The 17,181-nt window shown below is 45.7% G+C and overlaps 1 protein-coding gene across 2 annotated transcripts in view; it reads left to right on the forward strand.

Moving 5' to 3' along the window:
* Positions 1-17,181, forward strand: part of sema6cb (semaphorin 6Cb) — a 131,345-nt gene that overhangs the window by 15,660 nt on the left and 98,504 nt on the right. For both annotated transcript variants that reach the window (XM_079275277.1, XM_079275278.1), the window contains exon 2: positions 200-284. The gene's annotated coding sequence lies outside the window, so the exon portion shown is untranslated. The remainder of the gene's footprint in view (positions 1-199; positions 285-17,181) is intronic.

Genomic DNA, 17,181 nt, shown 5'->3' on the forward strand with positions numbered 1-17,181 from the left:
GTGCTTTGAACGTGATCAGTGAAATCTTAAAATCAATCCTAAAAGGACCCGGAGCCGATGGAGAGGAGGCAGGCTTTGGGGGTGATGTAACGTCGTCTGTTGAAACCAGTGAGACGCCTCAGATGCTCCATCGCTGTCAGACAGTCACTGTCCTGCATCGTGTCACGGGTGTAACACGGATTCCTTTTGTCCTTCACAGATACTCTGCCGGCTGCTGTCTTAAAACCAGCCTGCACCGACCGGCTGCACTCACCTGCTCGGAGGATCCCTCCTTGGAAGCGACGGTAAAGTAACAACGCTGTTTGTTTCTGAAGTACAACCTGTGCCAGTTTAAAAAGTTGTAGATTTGACCTGCGGAGACTTTGGAGTCCCTGTTCGCTGACATTTCAAGTGCAAGTGTTTAGATTGTCTCATTACATCCGAGTCAGAGTGAGTCCACACAAATTGGAAACCTTCCACTCAATTATCTGTCTACTCGTTTTAATCAAATGTCACAAATGAGCTTTTTTGATAGCTGGCACACTTTCATCAAGAGTTTTTTTTCCTCTGACCCGAGGTGAAACTCAGTTCAACACCCGCTGACGCTATCAGAACCACATGGCTCGCGGTGAGTTCGAGGAGCAGAGGCATCGTGCTCTCTGTTCATTGTGCGCTGTTGGGTCGTCGAGTACCCTTTCAAAGGTTTGTTACTCGATGGGGCTCTACTGTAGCACACGCTCCGTTCTTCTGCCAGTTGGATTGTGGTTGTTTCACATGAAAAGCTTTCTGTGTTTGTGTTTCTGTCCGAGCTTTTTTTTCACCGGTTTGAAGTCTGCTCAGTTGATGAATACGGTGAGATTTGTGAGGTTTACATCCACGTTGCCAGGTTACTATCAATTACATCTAATCGGTCTACAGAGTCATCAGATAAATCGGGTCAGTTGAGTTTCATGAACTCTGAATAACGAGAACAAGAAGAACTTTAACTTTAATGGTTGCTCATTACGTGTACATGGGACTTATGAACCGGTTCCTTGGACTTGCACGTCTCTGTGATTATTAGATCCGTGTTGAAATCAGCAGGAGGAGGAGCTAGCTAACATTAGCTTGATGCAGCCGGTGGGCAACACAGTCCTGCTTGGCCAAATAACGTACGGAGGTAACGTTGAGTTACGTTTTGATGCGTTCAAGCTCTAGTTAAAATAACAATTGGGCGGAAGTAAATTATAACGTCATTGTGATTTCTTCAAATGTAGTTTTTTGCAAGAAACACTAATACATCTAGTTGTTTGAAGGAGATGTTTTCCCAGCAATATAAAATTGATATTAAAGAGGTAATTATGGGATGTTTAATTTCCTATCACTCGATCTATGCAGCTTATGATGCATAATTAAAACTACCAATCCCAACAAAAATACAATCATGAGTGTTTTTTATTCAAATAACCGCTATAGATGACAATAACAAGGAAGGTGATGAACAAAGTGTGTCTGAAGTCTCTTCGTTTTCCACCCATTAAGGGAATCAGTGAAGAATGCCACCGATAAGAGGAATCCATAATGGAAGTGGTGTTGATAAAATCTGATCATCTCCCATCCCTATTAAATGAGGATTATTTAAAGGTATCGAGAAATACTGCAGATTCTAAAACACAGTTTCTGGGACTTTTAAGTGTAACTTAAACCAGTTATTCCATCTTCTGATGAACGAGTATCGGGAGGAGAACTGGTCTCTGACTTCCATCCACAGTGGTCCTAGTATGAGCTCCAGTGGCTTTGTTGTAGTTCATAGCTGTTTATCTACACTGTATATGTCCGTCTGTCCGTCCTGTTTCAGACACATTTCCCACGTTGCTGCCTGTGAGGTTTTGTCTATTTTCTTTATTTTTTGGAATCAGTGGTCTCAGGATAATTGGTGCCATATGCTGCACAGTTTGTAAAGTTCACCACTAACTTGTGATTTTGGGCTCCATAATTAAACGTGACTGGCGTCCGTTGCATACTAATGAAGCGCACACACCTGTCCGGCGTGGGTGAGGGTTCTCGGAGTCAACAAAAGGGGGAAGTGACTGCAGAACTGCGTCGCACACCTGTAGAGTCGCTCAGAAGCTGTTTGTATCCATCGTTTCCCCAGTGAGCCCGAATGTGGACAGTAGAGGACGGGGCCGATGACAGGACGCCTCGTGGGACGGCCGGAGGCAGATGGCTGGCCAGATGCAGGCTTTAACCTTGGAAGCATCCGGAGTTAAAACCAGCAGAAATGTCTGGAGAAAGAAAGCGGCGACAGACAAAGCGGCTCGTCCTTCATACTCGTTGGCCGTCGTCGTCACCGTGTTGCATTAGTGTGGGCGATCACGCCTGCGGCTCATTTACTTCGGTGTGAAGTTAACCTTTTCTGGCGTGTTCTAATTCTCTTTTGTTTTGGAACGCAAGTGAACCAAGACCGGTAAACAAGCGACTCCTTCCTGTCAAATTATTCCGGTTTGTGCGCCTTCAACCTCAGCACGATGGGATCCTCAGAGCTCCACGTTTGTTTCTCATTATCGATTAATGCGATGATGGTTTTCGGCTGATCAATGAATGGTGTTTAACATGTCAGAGAACAGTGCATGATGGGTATAAGGATCTACAAAAGGTCTACACTGGGTTGTCTGGCGGATTGTTGAGTGACGTTTAGGTTCCCGGTGATCGGGCAGCAGACCGCGAAGCGATCGCCACCAGCAGCCCGAGGATTCGACCGGGCCTCTGGGGCTTTGGAGCGCAGCAAAGGGAGGGCCATGATCAGAGCCGGGAGCTCTGATGGAGAGGAGCCGGGATGGGGAGGAGGAGGGGGGGGGGGGGGGGTGAGAAATAAGAGGAGACGGAGGAGGGTAGAGGTGTCAGCCGTATAATTGGGGTGAGGAGATCTCCGGGGTGGATAGAGGGGAGCTTTATTAAGACCGCTCGCCCACGCCTCGCGCCCAATCTACAGCTTCCACAAGAGACTCTGTAACAACAAAAGGGATGAAGGGCAAGGTCCTCGAGCTCCTCGCAGGCACCGATAAGGAAGAAGACCCCATTACTCGAGAAGCACTGGTGGGGAGGCAGCACTGTACGCGTGCCTTTTATTCTCTTTCTATAAATGGAGGCCGATTGTTTCTCACTGGTGAGACTAGTTGCTGCTTATCGATAGTACGGGCTGTAGATATTGTTGATACTCCAGCAGTTGGTTTACACTCTGCTGTAACTGGTGTCACATGATCACCTCCCTGGATTCACTCTCTCTTTGTAAAAGGACGCTCTAAAGAGGCCTTCTCTTCTCGCCCGCTCCCTGACAATAATACAGACGTTTAGCATTACACCACACATTATAGACACATTACATGTTTAGCTTTTTGATGTATTTTAATTGAGAGCCGGTGAATGCATGGCGTGCGAGTGTGTTTTATGGTATTTTTTTAGTCCAGAGTGCAGTGCAAATATTGGAGCGCAGAGAGGAGCGGAGTAATCTCTTGTTTTTCCTCACGAGGGGAAAAGCAACGTTCCAGGGCGATTCCCCCGTGACCGATCGTATCAGGTCTGATGTCCAGATCAGCAGCTTGAGCCTCTCTGTGGCCATTGAAGTGTCTCCTTTGATTAGAGATGCAACCGATCCGATACCTGGCAGATGCATGCTGATCCCAAACCAGTGGTTAGTTAATGAGCCGTGTGCCTCACCGTGAGTGATAACTAATTCAAATATATATACATGTACTGACTTATTTATTAATTATTTTGTATTTTCTTTGTCTTTTTGTTGCAGTTATTGTTAGTTGCAGTTATTGTTATTAACAGAAATTGTGAATGAAGTGTGAACCTTTTTAATGCAGCAACACATTGGTAACACCGTGTTTACGTGTATAGTATATTTAATCAGAAGTTATTTGATCGGCCCCATCGTCGCCTTCTGTTGATCAATAAAGCTCCCGTATCAATTATAGATGCACGCCTCCATGACGCATCCTGAAAATGTTCCGAAAGCACGACTTTGTGAGTGACACAACAAAGATTCTGGGTTGAACCAGGAGGCAGTTCAGTGGAGAATTAGTGCCCCCCCCCCCCCACCACCGCCACCACCAGTTCTATGCTGTAAATTGGTTTCTGCAGACTTCATGAAAAAGGGGATCTGTTCTCTGCTTCCTTAGCAGCATGTTAATCCCCCACAGCAGGGAGAGCCCCCCTCCTCCGTCCTCTCTCTCCCCTCCGTCCTGCGGGTGCTCTGCTAATCCTCTGCCTGGTCATGGTGGGGAGATTGCAGACCCTATTTTTCGAAGCCCTTCTGTGGCTGGACATCAAAGTTTCAGGGATACAGAGAAGATGAGGTCCACCGCGAGCGAGGACTGCGAGGGTTCACCTCGGCTCTTTCTTCTGCCGCTCCTGAGGGGAATTAAGAAAATGTGTGCGCTCGAGGGAGAGGCTTTATTTACTGGAGAGACGGGCGGGGGGGATGTTTGCAGATCTTTTGGGTCGAGCCGTGAATATGCTTTCTTTTATTGTTCCATAAAAATATACACAAGACAATATTCTCACGCAGAGAGGCATAAACAAAGACTATAAATAGCAGGAAACACAAACACGACGCTTCACATAAACTTGAAGCATGACCCGGGATAAGAGAACTGGAAGCGTACACATCTGTTTACAATGTTTACAGTTTTCTGTTTGTTTTTACAAGCTGCTGCCAAAAAAAACCCCCACAGTGCACGGAGGGGTCGATCACCCCAAAAAAAGTAGTCTGACAAATTCCTCCGCCGTCAGTAAAAGTTCATTGGGCGAGAGGAAGCGGATCAGTAGGTCGTCTTCAGTCCGGGGCTTACCTTCCGGAGGCTGATCGATGGAAACGTTGTGCAGCTGGAGTCACAGGACGTCTCCGTTAGAGAGCCGGCGCTGATGCACATCACTGCAGCATCTTTGGTCCAATCATTGCTTTGTTCCTCTTAATTCCATGGAGACGGATCTCCGGTTACATCGGCAGATAACGCCGAGTGAGACGAGCGGGGAGGTTGTGCCACATATGTTGTGTGTGTGCTTGATAATATTGTAGTGTAGCGGGCTGTGCCGTGTTTACAAGCACTACGCATGTTCACACTCTGGAGGGTGAAATGGGAACTCAATTAGCGTGTAAGTGTTTATTCATTCTAGTATTTTGTATTTATTTTTTCCCGTTTTGTGAATTTCAGTTTCATCTGATGCTTGTCTTAATTAAATGTACTGAAATGGTGCAGCAGCGGCTGTGACACACGGCTCATGGAGGCAATTATGGTACTTAAAAATCTTGAGCACCCGATTGTAGCAATTTGCACCAAAAAAAACAAAAACCTCTCTCCTCTTCTGAGTCACAGCTTTAATCTGAACACACAGATACGATGCATTTTCTGTGAGAATGAACGTTTAAGGTTTTTGAAGGTTTCCTTCTTGCAAAATCGGGTCCTGCATCACTGCAACTATGGCAACATCATACTTCCCGTTTGCATCCCCCCCAAAAGAAAAGTGGCGCATGAATGAGTCCTGAAACCCAGAATCTTTGCACTTCCGGTTCCCTCGTCTCAAAGCCGGCGGGTTTTTGGTTCGATGCCGGAGATACGGTCCGTTTACTGCAATCTTAAGAGATTTAGAAGCTTCCACGTGTCTTTAATAAGGCACTGGCTAACAAGCGATTGAATGTGGTGGAGTTCCTTTATAGCCTAGCGTTAGCTTCATATGATTTTAGCTACGCTTCAAAAATCATAAAAGCTTGTTTGCCACTCAGCTTATTTTCTGTAACAATCCAGCATCCAGTGAAATGAATCCCATTGGCCTTTCTGTGGATGCGGACTTCCTGGTTGGCCTTCAATAATGCGTCATCCCTGCAGCACTTAAGTATGAAGACTGTAGCTCTGATACGTAGAGCAAGAATACCGCCAAACAGAAGTAAGACAAAGAAGAATCATAGAATATTTTAACAAATCCAACAATAGAAGCTTGAAGGAAGAGGGTTGGTCACCTGTAGCGCGTTTCTCTTTTTACATTCTAAAGTACCTCTAAGTGTCTTCACTGCCTCCGAAAGGACCCCTCGTCTCGAGTGCAATGAAACCTGATTGCTAATTTGTTGGCGCTCTGACAACCGGCCGTCCTTCTTATTCAACAGACACATCTGCATGAGCAACAAGTAATCACTTTAAGTGGACTGCTGGAGTCTGGGGTTATACATCGTTCCTCTTCTTCATGTTCAGAAAGTGCAGTCAACGTATACGGAGAGTCAGACACACGCACACGCACACACACACGCACACATTCTGCCATGTGCGCGTGAGATGTCAATAAGCCGGTAAACGCTTGGCCCTGCGGTAACCCTTCATAAAGGCTAGTTAGCTTTAGCTCAACAAGGAGGATTATGTCATTAGCTGTGGCTCTCTTAGTAGCAGCTGGGATGGAGTTTTATCTTGTTCCATTAAATTGATGTCATTAGTGCCGCTTACTTCAAACGGATTGGAGATGATATCGGTGCGCTCGCAGTGCAATCCGACTTGCAGTTTGTTCACTTTGTCGCAGGAAAGTTTACTTTGCTGGAAAACAAAAGTTGCAAAAGCTGCCTGTGAGCACAGTCTTAAAAAACAGCTTTGATGTCCTGTTTCTTATTGGAATTGCAGTCAGGGCTTCAACCACTGCTGATCCTCAGTCATCTCCTGTTTTACAAATCGTTTAGTCCAACAGATGTCCGAATGTAAAGAGAAGCCCGTCACAGAATCCCAGTGGTCAGCGGGACGTCTTTAAAGAGCTCGTTGTGACCGTAAGTTTAATACTTTTGCGCTCTTCATCAGTGATGCAGACAAACAATAAATAATCATGTGATCCATTATTTACTGGCTAATAAGGCAGAATTGATTTACCCATCAGTGTTGTGGTTGATTGGAGGCGAAACGTTAATCAATAAGTCAATCAACACAATGAATCCAGAGTTATGATGATGATCACTTTAACAGACATGACGCACGTTTAGTGTTTCCAGCTTCCAGATGTGAAGATTTCATGCTTTTCTTTCCTCATGAATGACGGTAAACTCATGTTATTTTGTCAACTCAATGCTTTTTGGGTTGTTTACAAATCAAACTATTTAAATGCAGCGTTCCCAACCATTTTTAATCATTTATTTTCACCGAAACCAATTTTTATAAATGCAAACCATCGCTTCACAATTCACAATAGACGTCATCTTTAAATCGTGAGAGGAGTGAATTTGTGTGTGAAGAGACATACATGTGATATGTCACTTTGCTTTATGCGTGTTATTGAAAAACATATACACATGTGAAATAGCTAATAAAGGAGACCAGATAATTAATTTAGGTGGCTCCTCCGTTAAACCAACAGACTGTACGCTAGCCTCAACAGTTATCAGAACAATACGAACATGTACTCCCTCGTGTGGCTCAAAGATGTACTACAGCCATAAATAATTACAAACCATGAAAGAAATTCTGCTCATTTATTTGGCGACCCTGCTCTCTCCTGCTGCTCACCGATTGGTCCGTTCCTGTCTGACCTTTACAGACAAAATGATTAATGCAGAAACTAATTTGTCAGATTAATCAACAATGACGATCATTGTTTGCCCTGCAACAGATTATCGACTACTTCCTGTCCAGGTTTTTCACTCAACTTGACTTGTTGAGCATGAGAGTCGGCTGGTTGATGGGTGCAGTTGAGGCAGTCTGTGGTTATTGACCAGAAGCTGCTGGAATAATGGCGGCACCAGTCTGATGGGTGCTGTTGACAGCAGAGCAGAGGAGCCGGCTGATTTCCACCTTTTTAAACACGGTTGTTCGCTCGTATGTCACAAAGAGCCATGCAGGTTGTGTCGCAGCGCGTCCGCGCCAGCCACCGGCGTTCCTCTCACTCTGAAGACCGTCAGGTGGTTGATTAGCAGACGTAATGTATCGGCTTCCAGTGAGATTGTTTTTAATTTTTCTTTATTGCCAATATCATGTTCCGAGCGCTGCAGAGCATCAGGCTGTTAATCCGAGAGGCTCTCTTATTCCGCATAATTGATGTTTACAAATTCCCTCAGTGGGGCATGGAATATTGCTGTATTAATTGCGAAGGTATGCCATCTAAACGGGTAATTGCAGGCTATTCGCTGGAATGTAAATGTGCTCAGCTTGGGTTTAATGGAGTTTGTTTATTGAGGCGCCGGCCGCTGACAAATTGAGATGCTTAAATTGGTGTCCTCTGCTTTTAGGGAGTCCGTGTGTACGTTTGTGATTGTTTGTGATTTCAGTCACATTAACTACAGCTACAGTGATAAAAGCAACATTCGGTTCATTCAATATTCAGAGCACTGAGATAGCAGAAAAGAACTGTTGTCAAGATAAAGTGGAGTAATGTCTGCCTGAGCAGAGAATCTAGTTACACTGTGTGTGTGTGTGTGTGTGTGTGTGTCCGAGCTTGTCCTTGCTTTATGATCCTCTTTAGTGCATGTTAGTGCACGTGAGCCATAAACTGTATACAGGAAGTGGAGGTAGTCATCGTGAAGTAACCCATTGTAGGAGTGATGTGTAAGTCTCTGGTAGAGACCTGTCAATCACAGTAAGCCCGCCCTAAAGCATCCCCTGCTTTATGGTCTGTGTGACTCTAAATGGACCATAATGTACTAAATGAACATCATGCTGTATTGAAGAAGACTTGAAACTGGAGATCGAGACATAAACTCATGTTTACTGAGGGAATAAATCAAGAGAGAAGTAGTCATTTTCTCAGACTTCTATAGAATCAGAGGAGTCGCCCCCTGGTGGACATTAGAGAGAATGCAGGATTTAGTTGGCTTCACTCTTCAGAAGAGGAGGTTGCCGCTGTGTGCCCACTGTTGTCATTGTTAGCACTGTTAGCGCTGCTAGCATTGTTAGCTGCCGGCTCCGCCGTCACCACGTTGAGAGCCATGTGGCGGCAACTGATATGTTATCTTCGAACAGAGCACCTTGTAAAGAGGATATTCCAAATTTTTCAATTAATGCAAATGCAGCAAAATGTAATCCATTACTTACCTGTTTAATTATTAAAACATTTTATAATTTCTATCAAACGTCTGACCTGTCTCGATGTCTCTACAGGCAGCCGGGCATGTAATTCTACCTTCAGGTGGAGCTCAGCAGTGCGATCGTAAAGCGTTTCGTCAACTGGCATTTATGGGATTTAAATATATGGAAATACATCCTGAGCGTCTCGGGGCTTTTTTCCTCCCAGTAAAAGTGTGTATTTATATCCACATCAACCTATGAATAACCACAGAGTTTTTCATTTCTGCTCTTTCAATGAATGCAATTATCTTGATGCCTTTTCGCCCTCCAGAGCAGCCCGACTTCAATTAAGCGGCCCCTTTATCACGGCCTCCATCGGCCCGTAACTCTGCACCGCGCGCCCGACCCGTGATGGATGACTTGTCTATGGTAGCCGACACAGGTGGACACGTTCACTAAATCTCCCTCCGTCCCCAAGAACCCCCCCCCCCCCCTCCCCAGCTCCCCAACTCCCACTCTTTTCAATAATATCGACCATGTCATACCTCTACATGCGTGTGGGTGTTTGAAATTTGCTCATCTTCGCCCCTGCACTCAATATCCTATTTCTGCCCAACTGTGGGACGAAGGAGCATTCGTACCTCGTGATTCACACACACACACACACACACACACACACACACACACACACACACACCTTCGGCGGGGCCCGATCCGTGGAGAGGAGGGTTAAAGGCTCTCTTCATAAGATCGGGGGGGGGGGGGGGGGGGCATGAGAGTGGGGGGACGGCAAGGGAAGGCGAGAGGGTGAAGAAGGTGATTACTCAGGGCCAGCTTCAGAAAGATGAAAGAGATTTTATTTCTTTTTCTCACACACACACTAGGGCTGGGCGATAAATCGATTTAATCGATTAATTCGAATGTGTGCTTTAAGGCGATGTGTTTTATTGAAAATCGAGAAAATCGCCCCCACCCCTTTTTCCCGTAGTAGAGTGCGCGCGCATTGTTTACAAACTAAAACAATGGCGGCCAGCAGCTTCACTGCTCACCGCCTCACAACAACAACCCAGCATTTTGGAGACATTCACCAACTGTACTCCGCATGAGAAGAAGAGTGCCCGGTGGAAAGCCATCACGGATGCAGTCGCGATGTATATCGCAAAAGATATGGTGCCCATATACACCGTGGAAAAGCCGGGGTTTATTCACCGTCTCAAAGCTTTGGACCCCAGGTACGTGCTACCAAGCCGTAAACATTTTTCTGACGTTGCCTTGCCTCGGCTGTACAATAGTACACGCCAAAGGATCTCTGCGGAGCTGGAGGGGATGTCATTCTACTCCGCAACAACTGACCTGTGGTCCAGCAGGTTGACCCAGACACCGATCCACTTGACTGGTGGAAGCGTCACCAACTTAACTTTCCAAGGCTAAGTACTTTAGCAAAGAAATACCTCTCTGTGCCAGCTACAAGTGCCCCCTCTGAGAGGCTTTTCAGTGTGTGGGGGGGGGCATTGTTACATGCCACCGTGCATGCCTGAAGCCAGAGGTAGTAGACAGGCTTGTCTTCCTGGCAAAAAATATTTAGAAAAAACATGCACTACTGTTTAATACTGTTGGTTATGTTGTGAATGCACTTGATTTTGTTTACATGCACTTATTTACTGTGCAAAATATGTTATGTTGATGTTAGATCAGATGTTGCACTTTTGAAAATGTGAATGTTAAAGGGTCATATACATTTTATTTCATGCTGTGTTTGTATCAGTGTATTCAGTTAGAAAAGCTTACTGTAAAAAGTTACATTTGCACAGTTGTTTACAATGGAAGGCTACTATTTAATGCCATTTAATGTTATGTTTAATTTAATTTTATATTTAAATGATTCAGGCAAACAAAAGAGTGACCAAATACTTTTTGTATACTACAGGCACCTTTCTACAATGTTCAGGTTTTGTTTGCACTTTATTTTTATCAACCTACTTGGGAAAATCATCACAAAATAAAAGAAAAAATTGTTTTCAACAGCTTCTGTCATCTGCAAAAAATTTTGGGGGAAAAAAATCGATTTAAATCGTGAATCGGATTTTTTGTAAAAAAATCGGAGATTTTTTTTTTAGGCCATATCGCCCAGCCCTAACACACACACACACACACACACACACACACACACACACACACACACACACACACACACACACACACACACACACTCGTCAGTCCTTCCATCCTCTCTGAGGTTATTTTCAATCACTCCTCCCGCAGCCCGCCGTCCTCTGTTATTTGTCCCGTCCTCCCCTCGTATTCACCCGTCTCATCTCTTCACTCTCCACCTTCTTCTTCAACTGAGCTGTGATTGGAGGACACTGAGCGAACCGATGATCCGATCTCATCCCTATTCATAGACTCCACCCCCCCCCCCCCCTCCTCCCGCATCAGTCAGCGCCGAGCCCGCCCACCCACCGTCTCCGCTTCTTACCTCGTTTCACACATTTTGTTTAGCTTTTAAGTCTTCCTTTTATTTTTCTTACTTATTCGACTGACTTGCCAACCGTTCAAAAACACACAGAAAAGTTGACATGGCATCAGTGCTTGGTAAGCACTTTAGAGCCTGTCACGGTGCGCTGTCCTCCCCCCCCCCCCCCCCCCCCCCCCCCCAGGTCGTGATTACTGCTGAAACAAGCAGCTCTGGGAAGTCTCAGCGCTGGTGGACCCGTCATTACTGACAATCTCCCGGCCCTTTATCTGCCGTAGCTAAGGTGCTCTCGCACCGCGGGGCTGTGATGAGTGCCGTACTGAGCAGTGGGAGGAAGAGGAGGAGAGAGGGGGGGGGGGGTGATCAGAGGATGGGAGCAGAGGTTTTTCATAAAGCGTGAGAGAAGCAGCTGAAGCCTCCCGAACAGGAATAAAAATAAGTGTTTCAAACCAAAAAACGGTCGTCTCTGCTTCGATGGTGATTGGACGCTCTGTCGCTCCCAGTGCAGAACTTCAAATCCATTACTCTCACCCCGCCCTGTCGGGCACGCTTTCTGCTGATGCGGCGTCCGGTAAAGAACACCGGATTGTTTCGTACCTTTTGGGTCAAGTCGTCTCAAACACTCGGGCCGTCTCTGCTCAGGAGGCGTCACAAGTCATTCACGTTGCTCCGGGACTGGTTGTGCGTCCGTCCTCCTGCTGAAACACGTATCTCGTGCCGCGCCTGTGGGCTGCCGGTTACAAACCGGTTCTTGTTGCAGCAGCACCTTGTGCGTGGGACACTCTTTTGCCTGCGTGGCCACTTGGATCTGTGCTCAACCTAAACCTGAGTTTAGAGCCGTGTACGTACGAGAAGCACTTCACTGTGCACGCACGGCGAAGACTCACGCGGAACATCTTGTATCCTGTAGTTGATCTTTTGAAATCAATAAAGAAATTCTGTCTGGATTTTACAATGAGGGAGAAGGTTTGATTGGGTAATTATTTTGTGTGTGAAAAACCCACGTCGGGCAAATTCTGACATGAAGCCGAGTATTTCTGTGTCTTAAACGTGTCTGGAGGGGGTCTGGAACCGCTTTTCATATCGCTGCTCCTCTTTCTTTCCACTTGAAAAGGAACAGTGACTCATGTTGCTTTGAAAAGCTGTTAAACTGGCAACCCTTAACATCTCAGTCCTGGTTGACTGACGACAACTTACTTACTTACTGGAGGTAACAGCAAATGCAGTTTAATACTACACTCTCCAGAATACCGGGGGAAGCAAAACAAACTAGTGTTGTTGACAGAAGAAGAAGAAGAAGTCGGGCAATAATTGGCCTTTCTCCATCATTCTGTGATCTGATTTCATGCTGCACACGGCACCAGTCTGCACACAGCCAAAATGAAAGCAGTCGGTTAGCTCGCTCTGCAGCCTGTCGCCTGCAGCTCTTCATCAAGCGGCTCGCTGCGGCTGCTCCCGACTCTTTCATTCCTGCCTGCAATGTTTCAAAAGGGATCCACCAGAAGGATCTTTGGTTGTTTTTTTCAGACGCATTTTTGCTGAAAGATAGCGGCCCGTTTCAAGCTCACTGACAAACACGTTGCATTTCCTGTGACGCTTCATAATGGAAGTCCACTCCTGTTTCACCTTTGAACCCTTTGAGCCAAGACACGTAGATCAAAATGTTTGTGGTGAAACATCACAACTTTACGTCTCGTTTTGGCTTCTTTTTTCTGATGTAAGCGTTCGTCACACATGATGTGTTCAAGGACCGTCGAAAAGATGGAAATCTGACAACAGTGGCGGTTTTTACAGCTTCTGGTTGTGATACACGGTGCAGTTTTGACTTTTTACTTGCATGCTTTTCACTCTGCCGGTGAGTTTTGGGGTTTAAAGGGTTAAAGGCTTCTAATGTGAAGCTGCAGCAGGAAATGTTCAGTTTGCTTTAACAGCAACTTAACACAGCTTTTATTTCATAGACGCCCAGTTTGTTTTATACTGCAGATGTATAAATATTGCAATGCGTTCATTAGTGGCTCCAGGTATGGACTCAACAGACACTTATTTCAATGAAAGTCTTCCTGATTGCCTCTTCAAGTCTGAATGCATTCACGTGGAGGCCCGTTTGTGGTCAAAGCAGCGTTTCAAAAGGCTTTTCTGTCACTCTGAATTAGTTTCTGGCCTTGAAAGGAGCCACTAAACCGTAGCATAGCGGTAGTAACCCAGAGGCTCTGGAAATGTTGTCTTCTGTAGATCCACCACCTGTTGTCACCAGCCTTTCTGCAGCACGTCCTCCACCGTCTGTGCTTCAGCGTTCCATGAAACGGCTTGGCTACATCTACAGGCGCGCGGGTGTGTGAGTGCATGAAGCGCGTGTGTTTGCGTGTTGCTCCATCCGGTTCCGAATGGGCGTGGAAACCAGCGAGCGGCTTCAGGTGGAAACGGGTGTCGTAACCTACCTGCCCCAAAGTGGAAAGAACTGGTTCTCCAGAAAGCAACACAAGCGAGTGCTCCATTGCTGCTGCTTTTTTCCATTCCCTCAGCTTGGACCTTGTGTTTCACAAAAGGCAATATTTTTAGTCATTTAGCGTTCATAAAGATGTGAGAATGACCTCGCTGGCAGGCAGCGTCTCTGCTGGTGATTTGGAAACGGCCTTCATTCATTCCCTTCAACACTTCGCATGAAGGTATTTAGCAGTGGGTCGGTCTTAAATGCTTCTGTCTTTGAAGAGTTAGCGTCGTTGGTGAACTCTCACGGTCGTGTATTTGTGGGTGTGTCATTTATTGTGTGCACAACATGAAATTCAGCTTATTATTTAAAGCACAGTTCATCTCATGCAGGTCATGCTGTCATGCTGTCTTGTTTTGCTGCGTTTGCTCTCCGACACATTGGAATTTAAATATTGATGATGACTCCCAGCTTCAGATGAAGTGTAGGAATTGTATTCCTCCAACCTCCAAACATCAGCAGTCAGAAGGGGCCCGTGTTGTCTTCACATCTGGCTTGTTTCGTGGCCTTTTTGTCATCGGTGTGGTCTTTAGTAGTAAAACCACAGACTGTGTATGAGAAGTGGACGATGTCACCCACTGGTTTGTGGACCGATGTTTTCAAGCCTCAAATTTTAGAAGTCGCCATCTTGAAATTTTGGCCGTTGCCATATTGTTTTTTTGCAACCAATAAACAGAAGTGACCATATTTGGAATTCGAAGGAGTGACGTAGAGACGCTGTGTACGTCTCTGGTAGAGACCTGTCAATCACCCTGTAGCCCCGCCCTAAAGCATCCCTTGCTTTATGGTCTGTTTGACTCTAAATGGACCATAATGTACTAAATGAACATCATGCTGTATTGCAGAAGACTTGAAACTAGAGATTGAGACATAAACTCATGTTTACAATGTTTACTGAGGTAATAAATCAAGAGAGAAGTAGAGTCATCTTCTCATAGACTTCTATACAACCAGAGGAGTCGCCCCCTGGTGGACATTAGAGAGAATGCAGCTTCAGCATTGGCTTCACTTTTCAGAACCGGAGGTTGCTGCCTGTAAAGCACATGACCAGTTGGGTTGAGGTCATGTGACTGGCCGCTGTTTGGCCACAAAGACTCACTTGGATTCATTGTTGCAAGTTTAGGATCATTGTGCTGATGGGTTTTTCTAGAATTTGGTATCCTGTTTAAAAAAGTGCAACAACAAATGTGGATGAAAACACCCTCGGACTAAAGCTGGAAGTCAGGACTCTAACCTCAGAGACATTTTCTTCATTTTAAATCCAATTTCCTGCTTTACAGAGGCCAACAATGAAAAACACAACACTCGGCTCCTACTTCCTGACTGCACCGTGTTCTCCTCAGACTTACATACCGGTACCTTTGTTTGCTGCATATTCCGTTCTAACGTCCCCGACCGGCACTCTATATACTACCCCATCATCTTATGAATCAGTCATAACTTTATTCATACCCAAAGGCCATGCCCACAATGCAGAAAACGGACAAGGCAATAAAGGAACATTTTAAAGCCCAGACTTTATCGTTGTTTTGTCTCCGATTATGTAAAAGTGCCGCATGGGAGTTTGTTTGTCTGACTTTGAAGCAGTGGGGGGAATTGTTCCTCACAAACGTGTTAGTCCCTGCACAAGCTCAGATATGTCCTCCTGCTGCGTAATGCCGACTCAGAACGGGCCGACGGTGTCTCGGGGCGGAACCTGACGAATGAAGCTCATCCATGCGCCAAGTTCAACAAGTCGGCCGCGCTCGCCTTCAGCCTTTCCTTTCTCCACGCTGGTCTACCCCGTCTTCTCCCCTTTCAAATGCTAATGGCATTGAACCATGCTGGAGCTCTTCAGCTGGAAGTGAACTCCCTCTCTTCTGAGAGGAGAATGTATTGATGGTCATGCAGAGTTTTTAAGGTTTGGCGCAGCAGTCGATGAGACTTTCTTCCTGGTGGCAGAAATGATTTTGGCCACAGTCTCAGCAGCTTACCGCAGTACGCGACGGGTCCCTGGCTTTTGTTTGATTGCATAATGGAACAAAGTCCAGCTCCAGTGCCCTCTCCGTAAACCCACAAAAAAACAACCCGCTGAGGACACGTGGGGGTTGTTGCCTTCTCCTTCAACGGCGGCTGCAAAATGAACTGATGGAATCTGCCTCTTGAGCAACATAAACAGCTCTCATGCTCATGTTGTTCCTCTCATCAAAGCTTGTTTAGCCAAAGAACAGACAGCGGCGATCAAAAGCTGAGCTGCAGCACGTTTTGCCGTTTGGTTTGTGGGAAGCGTGCACACGATCACATCTGCATGCATCTGTCTGCTGTTGTTTCATAGTTCATCATCGGGATGGGAATCGAGAACCGCTTCCTAATTGTCCATTTTCTTGAAGTCGTGCGCCTCTGTGAATATCGATTCCTCCTTTTTTATTTATATGTATGTATGTGTATGTATATGCATTACATATGTATATGTGTGTGTATCTATGCATCAGTACCTTCATCATTTAATTCCACCACCGTATCCTTTCCTCACACACATTCAGCTCCTTTAACATCAACATTCCATCATGGCTTCTGATCACATGTATTGTTCTGTATATTGTGGTTTGTCGTATCGATGCTCTCTCACAGTTGCACGATGCTGTAACGTCACATACGCTTAACTCTAAAATCATAGCTTATCCTGTATATTGAGTTTTTAAACTTCCGATATTCAGGCAGCTGAACCTCCGGCTTCTCCCCGCTGCATTCCAGTAAAACCCATTTATGAGATGTCTGAGATGCATGTTAGCTGCCAGTTTTTTATTAAAGCTTTAAATGGCAAAGAATTACAGGAATAAAACACTGGCAAACAGCACTGGTCAGCAAAAGAAAGTGATGTCTCTCTCTCTCTGTTGGCATAATGTTGGCAGTATTGATCTAGAAAACAGCCAGACCAGTTTATGAAGGTGTGGGCCCACTCCATTAAACACTGAAATGAAAAGCTTGTATTCGGTTGTCGAGCATAAATAACACGTTTTGGCGTGTGCAGCAGTTAAAGCGCTTCTTGGACGATTACCAAACCTGCTCTCACACCCGTACCTGAATATGATTGTCAGCTGATGGGTGAACCCCCACCGATGAGTTGATGAAGCTCAGTTTGCGGGTTTCTCCCATGCAGAATTGATATTCCTTTTCTACAAAGCTGCTTTGTTTACTGGACCTCGGGGTGTGAGAGAGGCCAGGACCGCAAAAAAGTTCATGTGGAGGAA

Source organism: Melanostigma gelatinosum, assembly GCF_949748355.1.
Source record: "Melanostigma gelatinosum genome assembly, chromosome: 9".
Lineage (NCBI taxonomy): Eukaryota > Metazoa > Chordata > Actinopteri > Perciformes > Zoarcidae > Melanostigma > Melanostigma gelatinosum.